General features: G+C 44.8%; 1 protein-coding gene across 2 annotated transcripts in view; it reads right to left on the bottom strand.

Annotated features, from left to right (window-relative positions):
* Positions 1-21,385, bottom strand: part of ZHX2 (zinc fingers and homeoboxes 2) — a 54,677-nt gene extending 33,292 nt beyond the window's left edge. Inside the window, exon 1 of one of the 2 annotated variants that reach the window (XM_058832745.1) lies at positions 21,323-21,385. The gene's annotated coding sequence lies outside the window, so the exon portion shown is untranslated. The remainder of the gene's footprint in view (positions 1-21,322) is intronic. The other variant, XM_058832746.1, reaches the window with a different exon arrangement.
* Between the last annotated feature and the right edge of the window lie 632 nt (positions 21,386-22,017).

The following is a 22,017-nucleotide window of genomic DNA, read 5'->3' as shown; positions in this document are numbered from 1 at the left end:
CCATCAATACTCTTGTTCCCTTCTCTCTCTGGAGGCCCTGGATGAGTTGACCCACACCATTTTCAGTCAAAAGCATACATTTTGTTCTGCTCGTTGGTGATGCATCACATTATCTCTTGGTCAGTTCCTCAGTCAGCTTTGAGGACAAATCCTGAAAAAGCAACCATCTAAAAGATACTTAGTTACACTGCTGCTATGCCTGTGATTGCTGAAGTTGCTTTATTACAACTGCTGTACTTCATCTCTTGCAATTCCCACTCAGATCACCCCTACACATAACTTCCTCTTTATTACCTTCAAGTTTTATCTCAGCACTTTGATTTCAAAGTGTGTTTAATTATTTCTCCTTCTCTCAGTAAGCACCCAGTTCTCATACACATACAAACCACTTTGTTTTAGCATATCCCTCTAAACTGTGTGACAGAGAACCTACCACACATTCCACAGAAGAGGCTGAGAGACAAATAGCAAGTCCAGCAAGATCCTTTGGAAACATTTACACGCTTTCCCTTCACTGCTGATTACATAACACTTCCCTTAGCTTACTGGGCATCTGAAGCATCTAATACAAGAACAAGACACCAACTCCTGTCTGCCATCAGAAACCAGCTGAAGCATCACTGATGTTCCAGATGTCTACACCCTATGAAGTGTGAAAACAAAAGCTGTTTGAGGTTATTCACCAAGTAACACTATTCTAATCTCTTCAGTCGTCCAACAAATACACTCCCAATCAAATATTTGTTTTCCTTAGGAAAATCACTGATTATAAATATAATTTTTAATTAAACCCCCCAAAAGCCAAGCGAAACCCCCAGAGTTAGAAAGCCTTTCAAAACTGTGCTTACTTATGGGGAAAAGGCCTGTCTTGCCACACAGGATGCTGAGGTTTCAGGTGGGGTATAAGAGTTTAAGTGTCCCTACAGGCACCTGTCAGGCAGGCACACCAACGCCATTTTCCCCCTGAAGATCACGGGATCAAACGAGCTTCCTCTTCCTCCCTGCAGCACCCGTGGCTGCTGCAATTTGTCACAGGACAGAGCCACTGCCCTCTGTGCACTGTAACAGTTTTGCTGCCGGGAGAATTTGGCACGGCCACAAAGGACCTTTGTCCGTGCCAGAAGTTGAGCACACAATGCAATCCTTCCCCCTTGTCACAGAGTCGGGTTTCCGTAGCTGGGTTAGAAACGCTCTCCCAGTGACTGCAAGCCACAAACCCAAACACTTTCCCCCTCCCCAACATGAGATCTCCTTCCCGTATCAAGTGCTGCAGGCCAGCAGAGTCGCTGCTTTTGGGAGCCTTCAGTTCTGGTGACCTCTACCCAGACTTGCTGCAAGGATGAGTCTGAGTGAGTGTCAGAGTTCTGCCCTCAGCTACTCTGCACAGCTTTTTCCACCTAAATACTACAAGACCACCTGAACATAAGGGTCTCCAATTTCCAGGTATATTCTTGTCTTCGAGAGTCCAGAAACTCGGCAGACTGATCTGATCTCATCTAACAACACGTGACTCCTTTTTGCAACATTTCCCAGCTTGTGCTTCATCTGCCAGCCTGTGTATATATGCCTGCCTGTATATATAACTTTTTTTTCCATGCAGCACCTCTGAATCCAGCCTGTCCCACGCTTCCCTCAACTGGTCCTTGAAATGAGGGTCCCTAGGCCAGGACAAGAGATGCCAGCACCTTGGAGCTCTGGGAAAGGATGCCAATGTGGGATGTAGGGGACAGAGGATGAGCACGCCCCAACACTACGCTGCTGGAAAAAAGCGGGATTTAGCAGGATACAAATGTCTCTGTGTTTTCATTTCACTCCAGAAATACAAAGAGGAAATGATTACTGAATAATTCACAAACTATTTAATATCCCAGTTCAAAAGAACCAGGGATTCTTCTGGAAATATACAGTGAAGGAGTGTGAAAAGGATATTTGGAAGTACAACTTGATATGTATTAAAAAATAGTAGGAATTGACACAGTTGTAAATACAGGATTAGCACAATCCATGCCTTTGGAGACTTTTTCCAGCACATGATACGAAGAAGGACGTGTTTTGTTTCTTCTACTTCTCATTTTAAGCACCAAGGGATATTGATGAAACCAGTTCCTACTTTCATACTGAGTGTGATCTGGACCATCCATAGCCTGGATGCTTTGGCACAAAACACCCCTGGAACACCCCTTAAAATCCCAAGCCACAAAAGGAACCATGTTTCACATGGAGAAATCATTACCATATTGAGGAATAAAATGCCAAGGAAAACAACAACAAGAGAACTGGCTAAACCTCCCATTCATTTATTTCTAACCAGTGGAAGAGTTTGCCATCAGAACACCTAAGTGTGACAAAGTACTTGGCAGTTGCCTCCTCCCATCTCCTCCCACACGTTTTAATCCCAGCGCACTCAGTATTCCCAGCTCTGGCTCAGAGTCAGCGCAGGCATCAGCCTCTCTGTCTCCCTGGTGCTTGGATTTCCCCTAGGGCTACTTCACAGCTCCTCCAGATGAAGAAATTGTAACAATGATGCTTGAGCAATACTTCAGAAACGCAGAAGAGGAGGAGAAGTGCTCCATAAACCAGTTTCTCACTGAAGGGTATTTGTTAAAATGTTTTTTTAAAGAATTTTTTAAAACTTGGTTTCTTCTCCTCCTGTTTCTGGGATGTCAGGACCAGGCCTGCAGCAGCACGCCCAGGGCTTATGCTCACCCCCACCATCTCTAGCAAATCCTCCTCTTTCCTGCTCTCCCCTCAGAGCTGCAAAACAGGCTCCAACCACCCAGTCATCAAAATCCAGTGTGACACTAACATTCAGTATTTGTTTGCCAAAACACATGCGCTCTCTTTCCAAGGGAAGGAACAAAAAACCAACCAAACAAAAAATCCTTAACGATATAATTTCAGGACACACTGATTCTGTGACCAGCTTGCGTTAATTTAGATGGTCACCTGGTTTTATAATGTGTGTGGAAATTCTTTTCTCAAAAAGGACCAGTCACCAAACACTCCACTCTGAACTCTGCGCGACGTGGCAGTTCTTTCCATGGCAACCCACCAGCACCAGCGTGCTTTTCTCCACAGACTTCGCTGCACAGAGGAGGAGGGCAGGGAAAGAGCCTGCTGCAAAGCTCCGGCTGTCGCTGCCATCCTGGCAATCCTGTCACCCCGGGAACCAAACACACTGGGGACAGGCAGCACTCCCACAGCCTCACTGCTCAAATGAGTCTTAGCTTCAACTGCTAGCCAGCTCCTCGGCCATTTACAGGTTGGTTGGTTTGCTTGCTTTGTAAATCCCAGTCAATGTATTTTGTTTCCTAAACAACATTAAATACCACGCCTGTAGTCCCCAAATCATTCTCCACACCAGAAGGGAGTGGAATTCAGGCAACTGGACCGTGCTCTCAGATAGTCTCCACATGCAACAGCAGGATGCTCGCTGGGGGCATCTTCTGGAGGACAGACAGAGCTGCCACTGCTGTGGGCAGCCTGGCCAGTGTGGAGGGCAGGCAGGGCACCCACGAGCTCCCTGATGCTCTGCTAGGACCAACTAGACACCAGTGAGGCTCCCAAGCTTGCCTCTGCAACTACACATTCTCCTTCTAAACACGCCCCTTGTCCATGCCCTTTGATGAATACTTTGGCAGTTCAGCTCCCCACACACGTGGGAGCTAAGATCTTGCCTTTGGCTAGTCCTCAAGCTAGCCATGTAGCCAAACCTCTTGTGTAACTACAGGCAATCCAAAACTGACCCCAAGCCACCTCCCCAGGACTTCCTTCTCTCCACCTCATCTCAGGCACTCCCTCCCTGTCTTGTCACCTGCGAGGATGCCTTAAACACTGTGACAACCCACACTGGAGTTGTCCTGGGTTATTTCTCCTGAAGCTTTAGTGAAAATTTAACTACACAGCAGTTTCTGAAGTTTAGGAAAAACTATATTCCACAGCAAGAGCTGATGTGGTTATTTAAATCACCTGATCCCAAAATCCAAACAAGAAGCAGGAAAGGGGACAAACAATAGTGCCATCAGTAAAGCTGGAGATGGCAGAGACTTGAAACTAGATCTCAGAGGAGCATTCATCAGCCATGACCTCTCATATCATCTGGGTTTCAGACCTCTTTCCCAACAAAAGCATTGACAAAACAGACGCTTATGTGGAGAGCTTAATTTCCAGCGTATCAGCTGCCTTCTGGCAGGGAAACACTCATTCATGAACATTTCCTGAAGCAATTCCTACCTCAAGACTTTTGCAACATTCAGGGAACTAGGACAAGACTTACTTCATGCTTCTCATCTGAAAGAGGAGCCCAAGAAAAAAAAATTAATTACTGAATTACTTTTGTCTTTTTTCTCCCCAAACAAAGTTCCTCTTCTCGTCATGATTTCTTTGCCTAGTGGAAGTGATCTGCGTCTTCTGCAGCACCTTTTGTCTTCTCTACCCTCACCAAAACGTTCATAGAGTGAAGAAAGCTTAGGCAGAAGAAACCAGACAAAATGTTTACACAGTTCCTGGCTTGTGTGGTCCCTAGAAATGCTCCAGAGAAGCAGTCCCTGCAAAGAAGGCCTGCTTTGGGCTTGGAGGAGAATTGGGCCATAAATGACCCAATTCATTCTGTTTCCCTGGTATGTCCTTTGGACTCATAACAGTAAATTAAAGGGTAAAAATCAGAGGGGAGAGAAAGGGAACAAACAAGGAATCCTTAAAATCCCGTCTTGCTCATGCAGGTGATGGGCTTCTGCTGCCTTTTTGAAAAAAACATAATTTCTAAAGCAAAGTTATCCCATGTGCAAGAGGAGGAAAGAGAGCCAGGAAGCAGGAAAAGACTTCAGAGCCTGCGATGGAAAATCCTCACTTGGTCACTGAGCAGTCCTCTTGTAACACTTATTTTAATAAAGTGAATATGATGAAACACAGCCCAATTGTACACAACACTGCTGAGAAATTGGATCCGGCTGCTGAAACCGGCTCTCAAACCCCTCCTCTCCAAATACTGGCAGTTCACATCAGTTAATTGCATCCAAACCACCCCCAGACAAGAAGGAGCAGGAGAAACGAGACAGGATGGGTCGCCCCACATTTGATTCATCTTCAGAGCAGGGCCAGTGTGTAAATCTTTACTGGTCTCTTTTGTCACTTGCCAAGGTTCAAACGTGGCATCTCTGGCTGTTCCCTAATGATGAAAGGTGACACTAACTAAAAGACTTCAAGGACAACGTCCGTGGAACTTGGCCGTAGCTACTGCATGAGCAAATGAGAAAACAGCCTTAATATTAGGTAAAAAGAAGCAAATTAAGAAAGGGCCTGATTTTTCTCATCATTTGCTTTTAATTCTAGATCTTATTCTTTTAAAACTGAATTCAAACAAGAACAGATTTTCTTCCCTTTGTGGAATAAATCAGCCCAGCTGCTGAGGTCAGTGTTTTCAGACCAACACATGAAAGCAGAAGATGTGTCTGGGGAAATTCAGTGCTGGCTCATTCCTCCTTTAGAAAGGATAAAGAACAAGCATCCTGGCACATCAGGTTTGTTCCTCTGAAGGCAAAACAATTTAGGGTTGGTGTCAAGATGGCAGGAGCTGGAGGGAAAAAAAACAAACAACAGGCAACCCTGTCCAGACTGCCCTAAAATATCTTTTCAGGTTTAGATGCTGAACAATAAAAGAGCCTCTGTGGCTCAAGTCTGCACTGAAGAGAGGTGAAAGGCATCCTTCCTTGCTCACTGCTTGTATGGGGGCTGAGCACTGCTACTCCCCTCATGTCCCTTGCCACAGACATGCACACCAAGACCAGGGCAGCACAGGAAGAGAACCACTAATTATATGACCCACTGAAAAGCTTCTGGATGGAATCCACAGCTGATGTTTCAGAGGAAACAAAGCACAGCCTGAAACTTGTGAAAACAAAACTGCACAGAAAAAAGTCACCAAAAGCACAATGTGAGAGAAAGAGTAAAGAAAAAAGGTGCACTCAGATTTCATTCAGATTTGGAGAAATCAAGAAGGTGTTGGTAGTGAAAAAAAAAAAAAAAAAAGTCCTTGGACAGCCCCATTTCAAGATGCAGGTACACATACACACAATGTGTATTAAGCTATATAAAACCAGCACATGCCATTTCCTTAGAGTGTAAATAGCATTAGGAAAGAAACACCTTTCAACCTGGCCCTCTGCTTGCTTTCAGTCCCAAGTGATTCATAAGAAGGGCTGTCTGAAGATGCTCAGTAGCAGGTCAATCTTTCCCAGCAGGCAGAAGAGCTATAAATCAATTGCTTTAAAAGAAGAAAAAAAAAAGCAAAAAAAAAGCAAAAAAAAAAAAAAGCAAAAAAAAAAAAAACCCTGAGGCTTGCTGGGAAGAAGTAAAATTGGGGGGAAAAAAGACGTAAGATGAAAAGAACCTGTAATCTCTTTAATGCAGCACTGAACTTCTTCTGAACAGAAAGCACAGAAATGATAAGGAAAGAAAGGGAAAGAAGAAAGCAGCCCATTGACACTAGGTACAGATTTTTTTTTTTAATGGGCATTAGGTCAGCAGGGCATTTCCCATCTGCCCTGCTTAAACCAGATGATGTTACAGGTATGATTTTAATACGGCATTTATCCTGGTGGGACTGTAAGTTTGTTTTATGTGTGTGCACATGGATATTTTGATGGGTTTTCCTGAGGGGAAGGGCAATTTGTAGGCAGATGATGGAAACAGCAGGTGCTGGGTTGCACCTCTACTGATTTTGGGGCTGCTTAGAAGACAGAGAGAAAGAAATCATCAGCAACAAAGGGCTATGAGGGCTTGGAGAAGAAGGGGAGAATGAAGAAGAAACAACTTTGCCCTCAGCCTCCTAAAGTCTTTCTGAGTTTAGCTCAAATGGCCACAAGGGCAGCCTTGCTGCTGTTGACTCCCACCAGGCAGGGGCAGCTTGCCTTTACCAGCAGAGCCCTGGTCAGGGGCTCCAGGCTTTCTTCTCCCATGCATTCCAAATAAACAGGAACTGCAATGACCCTCAGTCCAGCCCAGTTTTTAGCCCAACCTCCAGGCCTGCCCATCTCAACTCAGAATCCTGGTCAAATGATAAAAACACATTTTTTTCCTGTATTATTAGTCATTTGATGATTCATACTGATAAAAGACATTGCAGTCTGCCTCCTTCAAGAAGTCTACATAAAAAAGATCATGATTCCACATTCTGCTTTTCTTTCAAATTCCACAGTGCTTTTCCAATCTGATTCAATGAGGACCATGCAAACTCACTGGAGCCTCCAAGAGTTCCCAGCCAGCTGCTTGACTAACACAGTGGAAGTTAAAGAAGATTAGTTAGAAGCTGAAGTCAATGTTTAAAACACAGATTACAGACAGATAGGTTTGGAAGTCAACTCAGAAAACCATATCCTATAACCTCAGTAATCAAATTTAATTACCACAGTTTTAGGATAGGTTGCCATGATTAGATTATACATTCTCTAAAGGTGTAAAAGATCCCTGGAGAACACCACCATTAGTGCCAGCACCAGTTCCCTACACACTTAACTACATGCAATGCCTTCTAGTTGCACATATCCTAAATAAACCCAAAACAAGTCCAGACTCTTTTTCTTCCCACTGATATGCATCAGTGGTATTACCCAAAATGGTCACTGTGTCAGGAGACCTGAAGACTTAAACATCTGGTGGATCTGAAGAACAAAGCAGAAAACATCCACATCTGTGGGGAACCTCCATCATGTGCAGTATAACTGTGTGCTACAATGGATGGTGCAGAGATTCACTTTGTCCTTGGCATGTGAAGCTGGGGTGGGAAAAAGAGACCCAGTCAGAAGCTTAATCTTCACAAGCTATTGTAAGAACCCCCAAGGAGTTAACAATTTCCAGTAGTTTCACTTTTCAAGGGGCAAGACAGAAATGGGGATACATTTTCAAAATTAATTTTATGATCCCTGAGGATTATATTCCAGGAAATTACTCTCTTATGTGAATATCGTTACTGCATGACATTTTGGACACATTATCTCAGACTTTCTGGCACATCTGTCAGATGTGACTCACCATATTTTCAACAACATGCAACACTGGTTCAAATATCATTTACTAATACAACAAGGTAAGAAAACATTTTTCTTATGCTTCAGGTTACAACTTAATTCAGAAATGCCTTCACACAGTACTCATACAATTTTAAGATCTCCCATGTAGATTTCTGGGACTTTAAACAAGGAAAGAAAACACACCCGCCTCAAGACAGATAAAACTGCTTTACATAAATTAGAGAAAGACAAGATACAGTTTGCACTAAATCATCTCAATCCTAATAACTTCTCCAGAATTTTTGGATTATTCATGCTAAGTAATTTCTCTTTGGAGAAAGGATTTCTATGGAAGAAGATCAACAGCCCCACTCCTTGTCCCAAAGAGTTTACACACTATGTCCCTGCTAACATGGGAGTCAGGAGGACTATTAAATGTAAATTGCTTTGAAGGTTAAAAAAAAAGTGTTAAATATTGCTGTCTTCACCAGTCAATATACTTCAAAACTCTCTGCTAACACTATGGTAAAAATAGTAATTTTGAGCAGCAAGCTAGAGGTTCTACAATTGGTGGCTCAGGAGCAACAAGCAACAGCAAGCACAACTATCTCTGACAATAGCCACATGCAGGCAAATTTATTTTAGGGTTAAACCAAACAAATTTCAACTCATGCAGCCAGACAGATTTTGCTCAAACCCTTCAGGCAATGAGCTGAGTGTGCTTGTACCCTGCAGAGGGCAAAAGAGCAAGTGGTAGCCACCAGAATGACACCAACCCTTGCAAAGGGAGGAGCACCCTCCTGGACTTCCAATGAAACATGACTCACTTTGGGTCAATCGCTGCTGTACTGAAGGTGCACAGGACAGTGGCAGCCAGCCTCTGACGAGGAAGGTCTTGGAGAAGGGGATAAGGAGCAGCAGAGGAACACCAGGCACCTCCAGTAACCCACACAGGGAAGGATGCACAGACTGGCAGCATGCATGGATCTAGCCATGCTGTCAGCCACTTTTTGATCAAGCAAACAAAAAACCAACCCAACAAACCAATAAAAAACCAACTCACCAAATACACTCACCGGAATACAAAGCCCTCCCACCCCCAGCTTCCAATTGCCTGGGATAAAATCCAGCCTTTGTAAAGTAGACACAACTTAATTTTCCTTTGTGTTCTGTACTCAAATCTCCGTTATGTGGGTCTGTGCTGCCATCCCAGCTGAGGCTCCCACCAGCAGGAAGAACCAGGGAAAGCCCCAGGACACACAGTGAGATCTTTAAAGAACATCCTGGCCAGCAAACAGGACAGCTGGCTCCTTGACTCAAGCAGATTTGAGAGTATCTAAAAAGGAAATTGCAGCTAATTACATGAACTCTTTGAACATCTCTGTTTCCTGTGAGGTGACCCAGGGTTGTCCTGCCTTTCAGAGCTCTAAAGGCTGAGTGTTTGAGGGAGAGCAGAGGCACAGAGCGCTGTCACACTTAATGCTGCTAGAGTCCTCTGGAAAACGAACTGACAGCAACCAAGAAGGCTGCACAGAAGAGCGTGGTTTCTCCCAGAAAGAGACTTGGTGCTCCACAGTCGTAGAGATGACACAGAATGTGAGCACACTCAATACAGAGCTCAGGAGCCTCCACCTGAGCAGACACTACACCAGGATCAAATGAGGCCACAAACATGCAGTGCATGGGGCAAGAGCTGATGCATTTGAAATCTCATGTCTTGCAATATTCTGGCATTTGAAAGCAATACAAAAGCAGCATGTATTAAAAGACAATTCAGTCAGCAGCCAGTTTGCATAACATCACCTTGGTGGCTCAGGGTGTTGAGAAAGGGTCTTGTAAGGAACAACTTCTGGAAAATTGCAGAGTTGATGCTGCACATTGCTGAAGGCTCATTATGATGACAATAGCACCGCTGAGTTTACTGATGTGTTTCAGCAGCCAGGGAAAAGGACCTGAGCCCAGTGCTCCAGTCCCCTGACATATCCCAGAGCACAGTACACAGATTGAGGAAGAGAAGCCACACTTAACAGGTATCTATCTATGACTAGCCTCATAGGCTAGACCCTGATAGGCATAGCTATGTGTTTGCTGGCAGGCAGTGAAGTGTGGCAGAAGACAGGCACCAGAAGCAGGGACTGTGATTTGCAGTGGTAATTCACCAGCTGTACCTACCAGCTGCTTTGCTCCATTTTCATTTGCTAAGTGGGAAGCCCCAGTCACTGGCAGTGGTACAATAAGCCTCCTCTCACAGACCCAGCACCTCTGGGCAAGGAGAGTATGGATGCACAAGAAGAAGGGGGTGCTAAACAGGTATGGAGCCAAGCTTCCATGAGACTGAAGCAAACTAAGACACTAGAATGATCACATAGCTCTCCTTAACCCTGGGATGCTGCTGAGAGATGTAGCCTTGAAACTCTCCACCCTTATAAATAAGATTTTTTTTTCATGTTTATTACTTTTGCAACTAGCTTATAAAACCCTCAAAATACCTTCTACTTGTTTTGCTATTTAAATGCTCTCTGGAGTCACTCCTCTATCAAGAGCAGCTAAATCACTGTTTCCTTCCCCTCTGCCACCACGGCAGCTTTTTGGAGGTCACCATCTCCCTTCTCTCCATTTATCCTGTCCCTGAGTGCACAGCTTCATGTGTACCAGATATATCACAACTGCAGAGTGCTGCTGGGGCCATCTCAGGGGCTGAGCACAGGGTTTTTGGTTTTTTTTTCCTGGCTAGCTTCAGGCTTGAAGGACACACTGAAGCTATTCTCTGCTGGGAAAGGAGATGAGCACCACCATCCCCTCATGCTTGCCAATGCTACCACCAGGGTGGTGTATCATATCACATGCCAGGAGATGCAAACCTGACCCCCAGCCTACTCTGTCTCCTTCGTATGCTCAAAACCACTCCTAGGAATCCTCAAAGGTGATGTAAGGTACAGCAGGCTCTGGAAGCTTTACACTGCTTTTAACACCCAGGGTGTACCTCTTGATTTCACTGGCAGTCAGGGCTAGCATGAGGCTAATGTATGCATCAGGAGTTTGTCCAAATGACACAATTACTTATACAGACTTGGCTGGAAAGAGATGCTCAGAGATCCTCATGACACGCACAAAATGCACCCTTCAAATTTTCACAGACAGCAAAGGAAGGTGCTTTTGGATCTTCTCTTACAAGAAAGTGTCAGAGTTTCTACAGTAACAGATCAAAACTTACTGCTGCCACAGACAGCCCGACATGTTATGCCACTGCTGCAGAAATTTCTTTCCTTTTGATAACATGCAACAAAAGAAACTTATTCATAAAGAAGCAACACTTATTAATAAGGATTTGCTCCCTTCCACCCCATAGGCACATAAGGGCTCCTTCTCACCTACTCACAAGTGCTTTCCCCTAGTGCCTCGGGAGCAATTTTAGAGGGCTGATCCTGGCTTATTGAAGTCCTCTGAAATTTTGCTACTGATTCCAGCCGTAGCAAGATCAAAGAAGAACGCTGCTTCTTCTCTGCACTGCTCCAGTATCAGAGGGATGTCCTGTCCATGGGCACTCAGAGAGCTCTTTTACTGAAGGCAAAACCATTGGAGATGTTGAGGAATACATTCAGTGGAGCTGCAGATTTGAGCTTTGGATGGAGGGAGCCAGAGGCAAGAGCTGGAACCAACCCTTGCACAACAAAGGGCACATAGAACCCCTGTGCAGCCAGGTGTCCTGATACTCAGAGAGACAGCAGGAGCCAAAAACTCAGCAGGAAGAGCTCAGACTTACATGCACATAGACTGTGCGGATGTAAAAGCCCAAGGATTCCTTGGTTTGAGGTCCCACCTCCAGAGGCATCAGTTCAAGCTGTTACTCTGTTTTTGCATCACGATTATTTTAAGAATCCAGACATCTGAGACTCTGCTATGGGAAAGCCTGGGTTGAGCTGGTAAGGGAGCCTGTCTGACTGTTGGGAGGCAAGAGAGGCACCCCTCGGCCCACTGGACCCACCCGTGGTGAAAGGGCTTTGGTCCCAGCTCAGGTGCTGGGGGTGCAACCACCAGAGTGAATCCTGGATGGTCAGACTGGAAAATTTCCTGAACAGGAGAGCAAGGTCACATTAAGATGGGAATACACTGAATGCTTTATAGAAGAGCTAAAAAAAAAACCCAGCTCCTCTTTGCATTCACATAGTATATAACAGCTAATAAACTCACTAGATACAATTACATATATAATGTAAGTTATATAAAACACATTTTAATCCAATATTAATAACAAAGATAATAAATGCAAGGCCATTCCCGGTCCTACTAGGGCTCAAGTCTTCTCCTGTAGTAGGTGCTCTTTCCGAGCACTGCACTCCCTTCTTGCCCTTCCCTACACGCACTCACAGCAGCGTCTGAAGTGCAGCTGTCCCAAGCACTGTGGGGTTTGATTCATCTGTTGCAAGCCTGGCTGGATTTCAGAGCACGGCAAACACAGCGATAGTCTGGTTTGAGGCACGCAAGCAGAAGAGTGTACTTGGAGAACTGCAGACAGGAAACATGCCAGATTGTTTATACCTGAGTCATAACTAATGTTGACAATAAAAACTGAGTCAACTCAGAGACCACCACTGTGCTCAGTGCCGATGGGATGTTCTACCCTAATGCCACTAACAGGGAAATTGGGACTAAGCACAAATTACCTATACAAATATCACAGTTGTTTTGTGAAACTGTTGGTGACGCAAAGCATGCGATACCCCCGCTGCATTTGCTGCATTAGGAGACAGGAGCACGTTCTCCAACACACAAGCAGAGTCACAGGTCCAAGTGCTCCAGCTTTCAAGACATCAGGCTCCTGATTTCCAACAGACATCTTCATGAGTGAGCAGCTACTGAGAAAATAACACTACCAAAAACTACCAATGATGGCAAAAAAAGAGGAAAGGTCTGGAACAGGCGGAGATGGAAATCTCATTGCAATTTTTGTCACTTCCAATCCCTATCCTTTCAATTCACTGAACTCTGTTCTATCTCTTGATTTTCTTGTTTACCAGGCAGACATGGAAGTAGCAGTGTACCTTTTAAATCCACTTGGACCAGTGAAGAGGAAAGCCAGCAAAGCCTGGTCTAGCTTTAAGTGGAGGGAATGATGGTTTAAGTGAGGGGAGAAGATCCCATGTTCGGTTATGTGGGGATTTATGACAGATCACAGACTTGCAATGCAAAGTACGTACATGGATCCCAAACCATATTAAAAAAACCCATAACAAAATCCCATAAGCCTTGGGCTTCATTTAGGGGGAGTCCTTGTTACTGCAGTATCTCTGAGCACTCACTTGGGCAAGATGTGCCCTTCGCTCCCATATAGAGCTTTCTGCCAGCCTGGATCCACCCTTATCCTCAGGGGTGGGAAAGTCAGACCTGAATGCATGTCATACCTCTCCAGACTACATGCAAATTACTGTAAATTGAAAATCTGTACAGCACATTGCACCCATAAAGGGAGGCTGAGTAGTTGATGCTGAGCTGAGGAACTGACAGGTAAACTCTCTCACAGCAGTCTGTGTTCACTGTAGAGCATTTATTTCCCCTTATAAGTCACATCTCAGCTTTCCCAATACAACTCCCGTGCACATCTACCCAAACAGAAATACAGGCTCCTATCTTCTACTTTCCCCCTCCTGATGATCCCAATTTCCCTCCTTGGGAACAGCTTTCCAGACCTGCCACCCGTCACAGCACTCAGGAGCACTATGCATCAGGGACTCCCCCAGATCACTCAGCACCAGGTCTGCCCCACCACACAGACTCCTGGCACAGCCATCCCTCCCCAACAGCCCACTGCTCACCTCTGCACCACCTCTGCTCAGGGACAGCAGAGCTGTCCTGACCTTCCCTGCTCTCCCATCTGCTGTACTGCCAGTATTTCCACTGTCAGCCACATCTCTCTCACCCATAACCTGGGGGCACTTATCTTAGCCCAAATGGGACTGCTATTCTACTGCACTTTTCTCTGTGTCCTTTGCAAAATTGAGCCATATGATGAAAATTTCAGAACAGAAATGTTATTTGTGTATCTTCTCGCAACAATTCTCATTTCAGCTACTTAACCCACTGCTCAGACCCCTCCCTTTGCCAGTCACCATCAACCAAACCCTTCCCACCTCCTCCCAAGGAACAGTTCCGTAAGTTCCCTTTGGTCAGGGCATTTGGTTCAAACCCCTCAGCCCCCCTTGTCCCTCTGAGGTAGCCTGATCACATCTGTTAACATAACAGTACTCACCTCCTCCACTCCACTGGTAATGCCAGCTTCATCCATCTGCTTATCAGCTTCCCCCACAACAGCCACTGCCTGTCCCCACCCCATGCTGCCCCTCCAGCATGGCAGGGCCTCCCACCATCCCACTGCAAAGCTGGTCCTGGCTGTTGCCTTCCAAGTCCCATGGAGATCCACATTTACCACGAAAACACTAGAATTTGGTTTTTGTAGTGTCTTTGTTTGCAGAAAAGAAAAAGGATTCTTTCCCAGACCTCTCAGGGAGCAGCAGCTGAAACAGGTGGCTGCAAGCATGTGCTGCTCTGTGGCTGTCACTATCCACCCAGAGACCCTGCTTCCATCACAGCTCCTGCCACATCCTGGGATCACCATTGGATTTGATGAGGTTGCCATCAGCTAGTAGAGGGGTTTAAAAAGACATCAAATAACTTAGCAAGAAGTATGGGATGCAACTCACAAGGATTTTTTGAAGAACTGCCTAACACACCCATACTACTTTCTGCATTACTGCAGCAATAATATTATCACTCTAATTTTGGTCATAACAACACACTTTCAGTGTAAATAGGAAGGAAAGCCTTAATTCTCTACCTGTCTTGCTAGAACAGTTTAGACAAATCTTTAGCACCCTAGTTTACATGCCTGGGGACTGGTTTTGCATATCCTTCTGAGTTGTTAAATCCCAGATGTCCAGCTGTGAGCAATGTGTAGCAGAGATTACCTGTGCTGCTTTGGGCACCTGGCACTGTGTGACCAGAGCAGTTTGATGAGCAAGGACATCCTGCAGCCTGGAACACTGTTACAGACCACCTACAGAAACTGTATAGGTCATCTTTGGTCAGGGTGGCATTCCTCCTGTCTACCGTTTCCCCATCTAGTTTATGGCTCAGAGTTAAATGGGAAGAGACAGACAATTCTGAGGGCTATGCCTGTGACCTGCCTCAAACATCTGTCCTAAAGCAGGGTGAAATATCTCTACAAATGGTGCAGTCTTTCAACTGATGCTGGAAGTGGTTAGACAGCTACTATAGAATAACTGCTTAACTTACAGGCAGCTGGGGTGAAACAAATCCTCATCCATCTCTCCAGGTTTACTTTCACTCATTTATAAAATGGGATAATAGCACCATCCCAGACTCTCAGAGTGAGAGGTTGAGCTCATGAATCCTCAGGTCTTGGCCAGCCACCACACTGATACATGATGGAGGTACACATAGCCTCAGACCCATCTGCAGAAGTCAAAACCCTTAACACCCTTCCCCTCCCCTCAGGAAATAAAGGTGTCACCTTCCAAATAAGGTTTCAGTACAATATTGAGGAATGTGATAGAGATGAAGTGTGCAATACTGAAGTTAATCACAGGAAATAGGGGCTGGAAGGGAATCCCATGAGAGCGACACATTTATTTCATTATTATATCACAGACGACATTAAGCATCCACTGAGTCCCTCAAGGCAGAATTCTTGCATAAAAAGCATCCCCATTTACCAAGCACGACAGAACCTGCAACTGTTCTATAAATAAAGGTTATTTACAAAGAGCTGTTAAATATTTATTTTTCTCTGGAGACTGAGTTCTCTGTTCATTTGTCTCGTTGCAGAATCACTTGGTATCAGGGAGCAGAGGAGCTCACCTAAAAAAAGACTAGGAATCTGTCCAGAGCCTGATCCGGACACAGCACCAGCCTCCTCCACAAGCTGCTGAGGAAAAGCATCCAACCTGACACAGAGGGAACACGAAGCAAACAAAACAGGAATGATCTCATTCAGGAGGCAGAGGTACAAGAAGGAACACCAGTGACACAGCAGCGATTAATAAATGCTATCACACTGCTTCATCCTTACAGGGCTGCCTTGGCACTGTACATTGAAAGAAGTGACAACCTTCAATTGTGAAGAGAACTGCAGATTTGCATTACATTTGCTTTGTGTCTTAGGAACAAGAATACATTTCTCACAATCAATAAATCAGTGATTTTTTACTTTTTTTTTTTTTTTTTTTAATTTTTTGAATCTGACAGATCAGAGTGGGGGACACATGACACAGGCTCAACCAAAAAAAACGTGGCTCTGGAATACACTTCATTGCTAACCCTTTGTAGTAGTAATTGTAATAGTTCTTACTCCAGCTTGCCAAAAGCTGAGTTTTAATTAAATATTAAAAAGCTATTTGTTAAAATAACGTTTCCATAGCAACTAGAGAAAGCTAAAATACCCTGGCGCTTCTGACTCACAGCATATTAATCAACCACCAGCTATTATATAATGAGCACCTCCCTGCAAGCACCAGCAGGAGCCACCGAATGCCTGAATCCAGAGCCGGACTCTGCTCTCTGTGTGCCTCCTGCCTGCTCGCAGCACAGGCAGGCCTGGGGAGTTACCTCAGCTCAGCCCAGGAATCACATGCCCAAATGTTTTGGGGAAAGCCATGCTGGAGTCCCCAGGGTCAGTGGGTCCCTGTGGGGGCACAAAGGGGGGGTGGCACTGGGCAAGGGGAAGCTGTGGCAAGGGCCACACGGACAGCGGCTCCCCGTGTGCCTGCAGTGTTGAGGGGCTGAGGTGGCTCCTTCCCACCAAGCCCCAACCACCTACCTCCAGTGCTTGTCTTGCAAATGCAATGCTCATACCACATCTATTTCTGTAATTTATTTAATTAATTTTTTTAATATTATTTTTTGTAGCAAGGACCTTCCTACTATTAGGCCAACTGTGCAAAACTGAAGGAGTGATTAAATCTTGCAGGGACAAACAAGCTCTGCTGCTCAACCAGAAAAGCTTATTTTACAGATTAAAGAAACAAAACAAAACAAAGAATGACAAACAACCACCCCCCCAATCACATCTAATGCCCCCAAAAGATGAAAAAACCCTTCTATACTCTATCCATGCACCACAACAACAGCACACTCAGCCATCCAGCAGTTAAAGCTGCCTGACATGTGGCTGCTGCTGGCCCTCACTGCCAGCCTCTGCGAAGCTTTGCCCTGGGGACACAGCTCCTGTTAGAGGCAGTGGAATGTCTCCCATTGCCTTGTCCATGAGGAGCATCATCCTATGGTCTGAAGTGATGGGAACAACTACAGAAGGGAGTTGAGCAGTTGAGGCAAGAGCAGTATTACCTCAGAGGAAGAGTACTGGGAGGGAGACGTGCGGCTACATTGGTCAGATGGAGTTGCAAACTACCTTCCTCCTCCTCAGTGACTCAACTTTTTGCTTTTAAACCCCCTTCCTCCTTTTTCCCCAATAGAAAATAAATACCTAACCACACAGTTATTAACCAAAAGGAATGTGATGAATATTACAGCATCTGTATGCCAGCTTTGGTTTCCTGCTGCTTTGTTTGGGTGTCACACACTGTGGCTATGACAACCACAAGCAGTTATTGGACTGAGGTAATTTGTGACATCATACTTAACGGAAAAGGAAGAGGAGACAGTATCAAGAAGTATGGAGCAAGATCCCAAAGGACCACCACACTGGGGCTGCTGGAGAGCCAGGCAGAAGCAATCCCATCCTTACCAAAGCCCAGGCAGCCCTCCACTCTTAGGAAAACCTGCCCTGGGCTGTAATATGAACTGCAGATTTGCAGCTAAATGAATGAAATCCTCTCACCCCTTCTCATCTTGGAACTGTAATGGAGGCTTTTGGCTAAGCCTCATCTTTCCTGACTAAATTTCTCCTGCTCTCCAACCAACTTCTCCTCCACAGCTTTATCCTTCAGTTATAATAGTATTTTCCCCCTTCTTAAAAATAAAAGTCTGTCCAAAATTTCCAGATAGTCACCTGATCTAGCACTGGGAGAATGAGCGTTGATTTTGTGAGGAGTGCACTGTTTAGAGAGGTGGCTTTGCTGGTGACAAGTACAAGTGACAGTTTCAGGGCTGCCACAGATACAGCCCAATCTCTTGCCCCATGTAAGAGCAAGGAGACAGCACCACTGCTGCATTTGGTAAAGCAGTTTCTGTATGTAGTTCTGGCATCCCTAAGACACACTGTTGTGATTTTCTCTGCAGAAAATGTTTGCAAATTCACTGCTTAAACTCTAAGAAACAAAAATAACCCCAAACACATCTAAATCTCATCTGATAAGAGAACAGTTTACTGCAACAAGTATATACTTTTTAAGTTATACATCCAGAAGCCTTGACATAAACGAGTTAATTTTTCCAAGCTACTTTTGCCTAAAGGACAGCTTCTCTGTCCTTCCTGCTCCACTGCCAGACCTGCTGTGTCTTTGCAGTCCAACACTGCAGCCTGCCCTGGGCACCCTGTGATCACCAACCCGTCCTGACACAGGGCATCCTGAGATGGGAGAGCAGCCACACAACCGTGTGCCAGCTGAGGATGCTTGTTCCCAAACACATACAACCTGAAGGAACTCCTCCCCTGCATCCTCCCAGGGCTTGGTTCCCTATGAAGAGATGGCTCTGCCTTGCAGAGACCAAAACTCCATCAGGTGAATTTTGCCCATTATAAAGTGAGTATTGCTTTTAAATAGCAGGACAGGGATGCTGCCTTACAAAGGGATGGTGAATTAGAGCCTAATAGGCAAAGCAATCACCACTCACAGCTTGCTCATAAATGTCCAGGCCCACTGGAAGTGGCAGGAGCTTCCCAAACCATCACTTTCCCTGGCAGCTCATATAACACTGTGTGTCAGCTCTTGGTCTAGGCCCCTCTGCAAGGATGTCAGTCAGAGCCACCCCAGCCACTGCTGACACCCACACTGCCACCCCTCACAGGGGACAGGCACCTCTGGAGCAGCCACTGGCAAGTTTCACCTTCAGCTGCTGGTGGTCAAATGGAGAAAGGGAAATGACAAGAAAGCCTCTTTTTCCTTCACTCCATCAGTTCTCTCCTAGAGCAACTGAAACATTTTGCAGGGCAATACTACAAGAGGACAGAGAGAGCAGACATAAAGGAGCCAAATTCCTCTAGCTCTGGTTTTCCTGATCTTTTAAGCAGGAGGTAAGTTTCTCAGTCAGCATGGTCCCACTGCAGCCATCTCATGCTCCCCAGTTCCTGTCATGCAGCCAGAGCATGAGAACACAGATAAATGGGAACTTCCAGTCTCCTTTCATTGCTGAGCTGTGACTGTATCTTGCTGCAGTAATTTCAGAGCCACCTGAGACCATACACCAGTTGTCTGGGGAGCTTCCAAGGAAGCTACTCTTGGCTTTATCTCTCACCCTCTTAACACAGCTGCAATACATCAGAGGCACCTGTGGACTACATGCCTGTATCAGCAGCGCTGTTTTACTTTGATTTAATGACATAGACATCTACCTGGGACCAGCAAGTCCTTCTCTGAAAAGAAGAAGCAGGTTCAACTCCTCTGTGGAACCAACCACCACAGCAGTGCATTAGGATGTAGATTCATTAGGTCCTGAGAAAATGCTTCCCAGATTTCAACACTGCCTACCTAACAGAAAAACAATCAAGTTTTGATTTGGAGATGAGCAAAGAGCTTTTCTAGGATGTGGATATACTTTGAGAGACACAATATATACACATGGTATACTTCTGCTGAATTTTGTTCACTTAAATTGGTATCTATTCATCACTCTGAAGCCAACATAGTTGTTAAAAGCAGAGGCCAGAGCCCACCCTGTGCAATGCTTTGTAAGCGACTCACAAAAAATAAGCTCCACAGCAGGGTGGGTGTGACAATTAGCAGGTCTTGTGTGACAGTCTAAACACCAAGGAGATAGAAGAAACCATTTGTGATTCGAAGGAAGAACATGAAACATGGACCTTATTGAGGGACATCAATACCTTTTTTCTCCACTAACTGCACTCATTGCCAGCAGCCTTCCCAAAAGGCTGAAAGAAGGATTCAGTTTTTCTGCTTACCAGTTTCTGAATGCTTGATAGGTGGTTAGTAGGGAATTTTCACCATACCTTTACCAAACATGGATGAACTCAGTTTTTCTCCTTTAACAAAACTAGCACTTTCTTTTTTAGTCTGATTTCAATTTGGGATTTAATTCCATTCTATCCCAAATAGATTTTGGTTGTTGTAACAGAAAACAGGCTTAAGCCACTAAAATGAAAATAGAAACAAAACTCTGCTGATGTCCAAGTAACCACAGATTGCCATCACCACAGAACAGGGAAAAAACAGGACAGGAGTTGAGCTGATTATAAAATCCTCAAAAAACCACCCTTATTCAAGCCCTCTGCTAATAAAATTTACTTACAGAAAGCAATGAAGCCCAGAGTAACAGCATCCAAATTTGAGCCATTATCCAGCCTCACAGCAGAGCAACTCAGGAACCCACACTTTGGCAGGTACACAGCCAAAGGCTTGAACCAGGACTTTCTGAGGTTCTTTAGAACAGCACTGGCTGGCCCTCCTGGAGATCAGCAGACTAGCCACAGCTGCTGGGAAATCCCAGCCTATACCCTTTAGCAATGCATAGGAAAAGGCTGTAGGGCAGCTGCTCTTCAAATATATACTTTCAGGTTTTATTTTTCTTTTAAATATATATAAAGAAGCTCCTGGCTAAGCTGCTTTGAAGCAAATGTTCAGGTGTCTTCTGTGATATAAAACTTCCTTTAAAGCGATTTTATCACATCAGGGAAGACCCAAATATTGGATAGTTTCCTATTCTGATGACAAGAGTGGGGTGCTGTCCATACATACAAAAACAATCTCACAGCCAAGCTGTGCTTTTTTCCCTTGCAAAAGATGCAAGCTCACTTCTCAAGGAATGCCTCAACTCTTCAGCAAGATTCTGTCTTTCCACAGCTGGTAAAGCCTGGAAACAACAAACAAGCTTCAGATGGTGCTAATGGTCCATTCTGCTGATCGTATTCTCAGTTAAATGCATTCATGTGGTTTATATCTGTAGTGAGATAATTATTCGGCCTATGTGGTAATACAATGGTAACTTTATTTTGTGGGTTGCAAAGAGGTGCCAAAGGCACTCAACTGGTTCCAAAAGACTGGATTCGCTTGCTGTAAAGATTTCTTGAAATGTCTTTAAAAAAAAAACAATTACAAGATTCTCGTTCTGTTTGGGCAAGCTAGGATTTCTCATGTAAAGGAAAATGGAAAGAAAAAGCTACTCACTCACAGCACTGGATTTCTTTACATCCTGGGAATCTCTCAGAAGGTGAGCAGTACTTCTGATACCTACAAAAGTGGAAAAAACCATGTAAGTCAGGGAGAAAAATAAAATGGAAGAAAATAGCAGCCACCCGTTCCCCTTTATGACTGGTAATTTAGTTTTTTTCACCAGCACCAGGAATGCCAGCAGGAATTCCAGCAATTCCCTTTTCCACTGACCACTACTGACAAGCAATTTGAAAGATTTGGTCCTATAGCCCTTTTACAGTAACATGATGAATCTTGGGAGCCTCTCAGGGGGGCAGAAATCCACATTTCTTAGGCCAGGCAGACAGTGAAGAGCACTTACACTGATGCCCTAAGATACCACCACCACGGTTTGCACTAGAAATACCCACAAAACATCTGCTGCAGCTGTCATGTTCCAGAATGAACTCTTTATCTATTGGGAACTTCTACAAAATACCATCAAAATTGTCCTTTGCCTCCTTAAAAGGTCTCACCTGCTTTACTCTGCCCCTTCCCCCCCTCCCCACCGGAAAAACAGGAGAGGAAGGTTTAGCTTCAACAGCTGCAAGAGCAGAACTGAACAGAAAAATATTCCCCTTTGGCACTGGCTGTATACACATCTAAAAAACACTGTGCCTGCAGGTCTGCAAGAAAGGCTAAAGAGATAATAAACAGCCAAGGGACTGCTC

Source organism: Poecile atricapillus, chromosome 2 (assembly GCF_030490865.1).
Source record: "Poecile atricapillus isolate bPoeAtr1 chromosome 2, bPoeAtr1.hap1, whole genome shotgun sequence".
NCBI classification, from domain to species: Eukaryota; Metazoa; Chordata; class Aves; order Passeriformes; family Paridae; genus Poecile; species Poecile atricapillus.
This window is presented reverse-complemented; position numbering and strand designations above follow the sequence as displayed.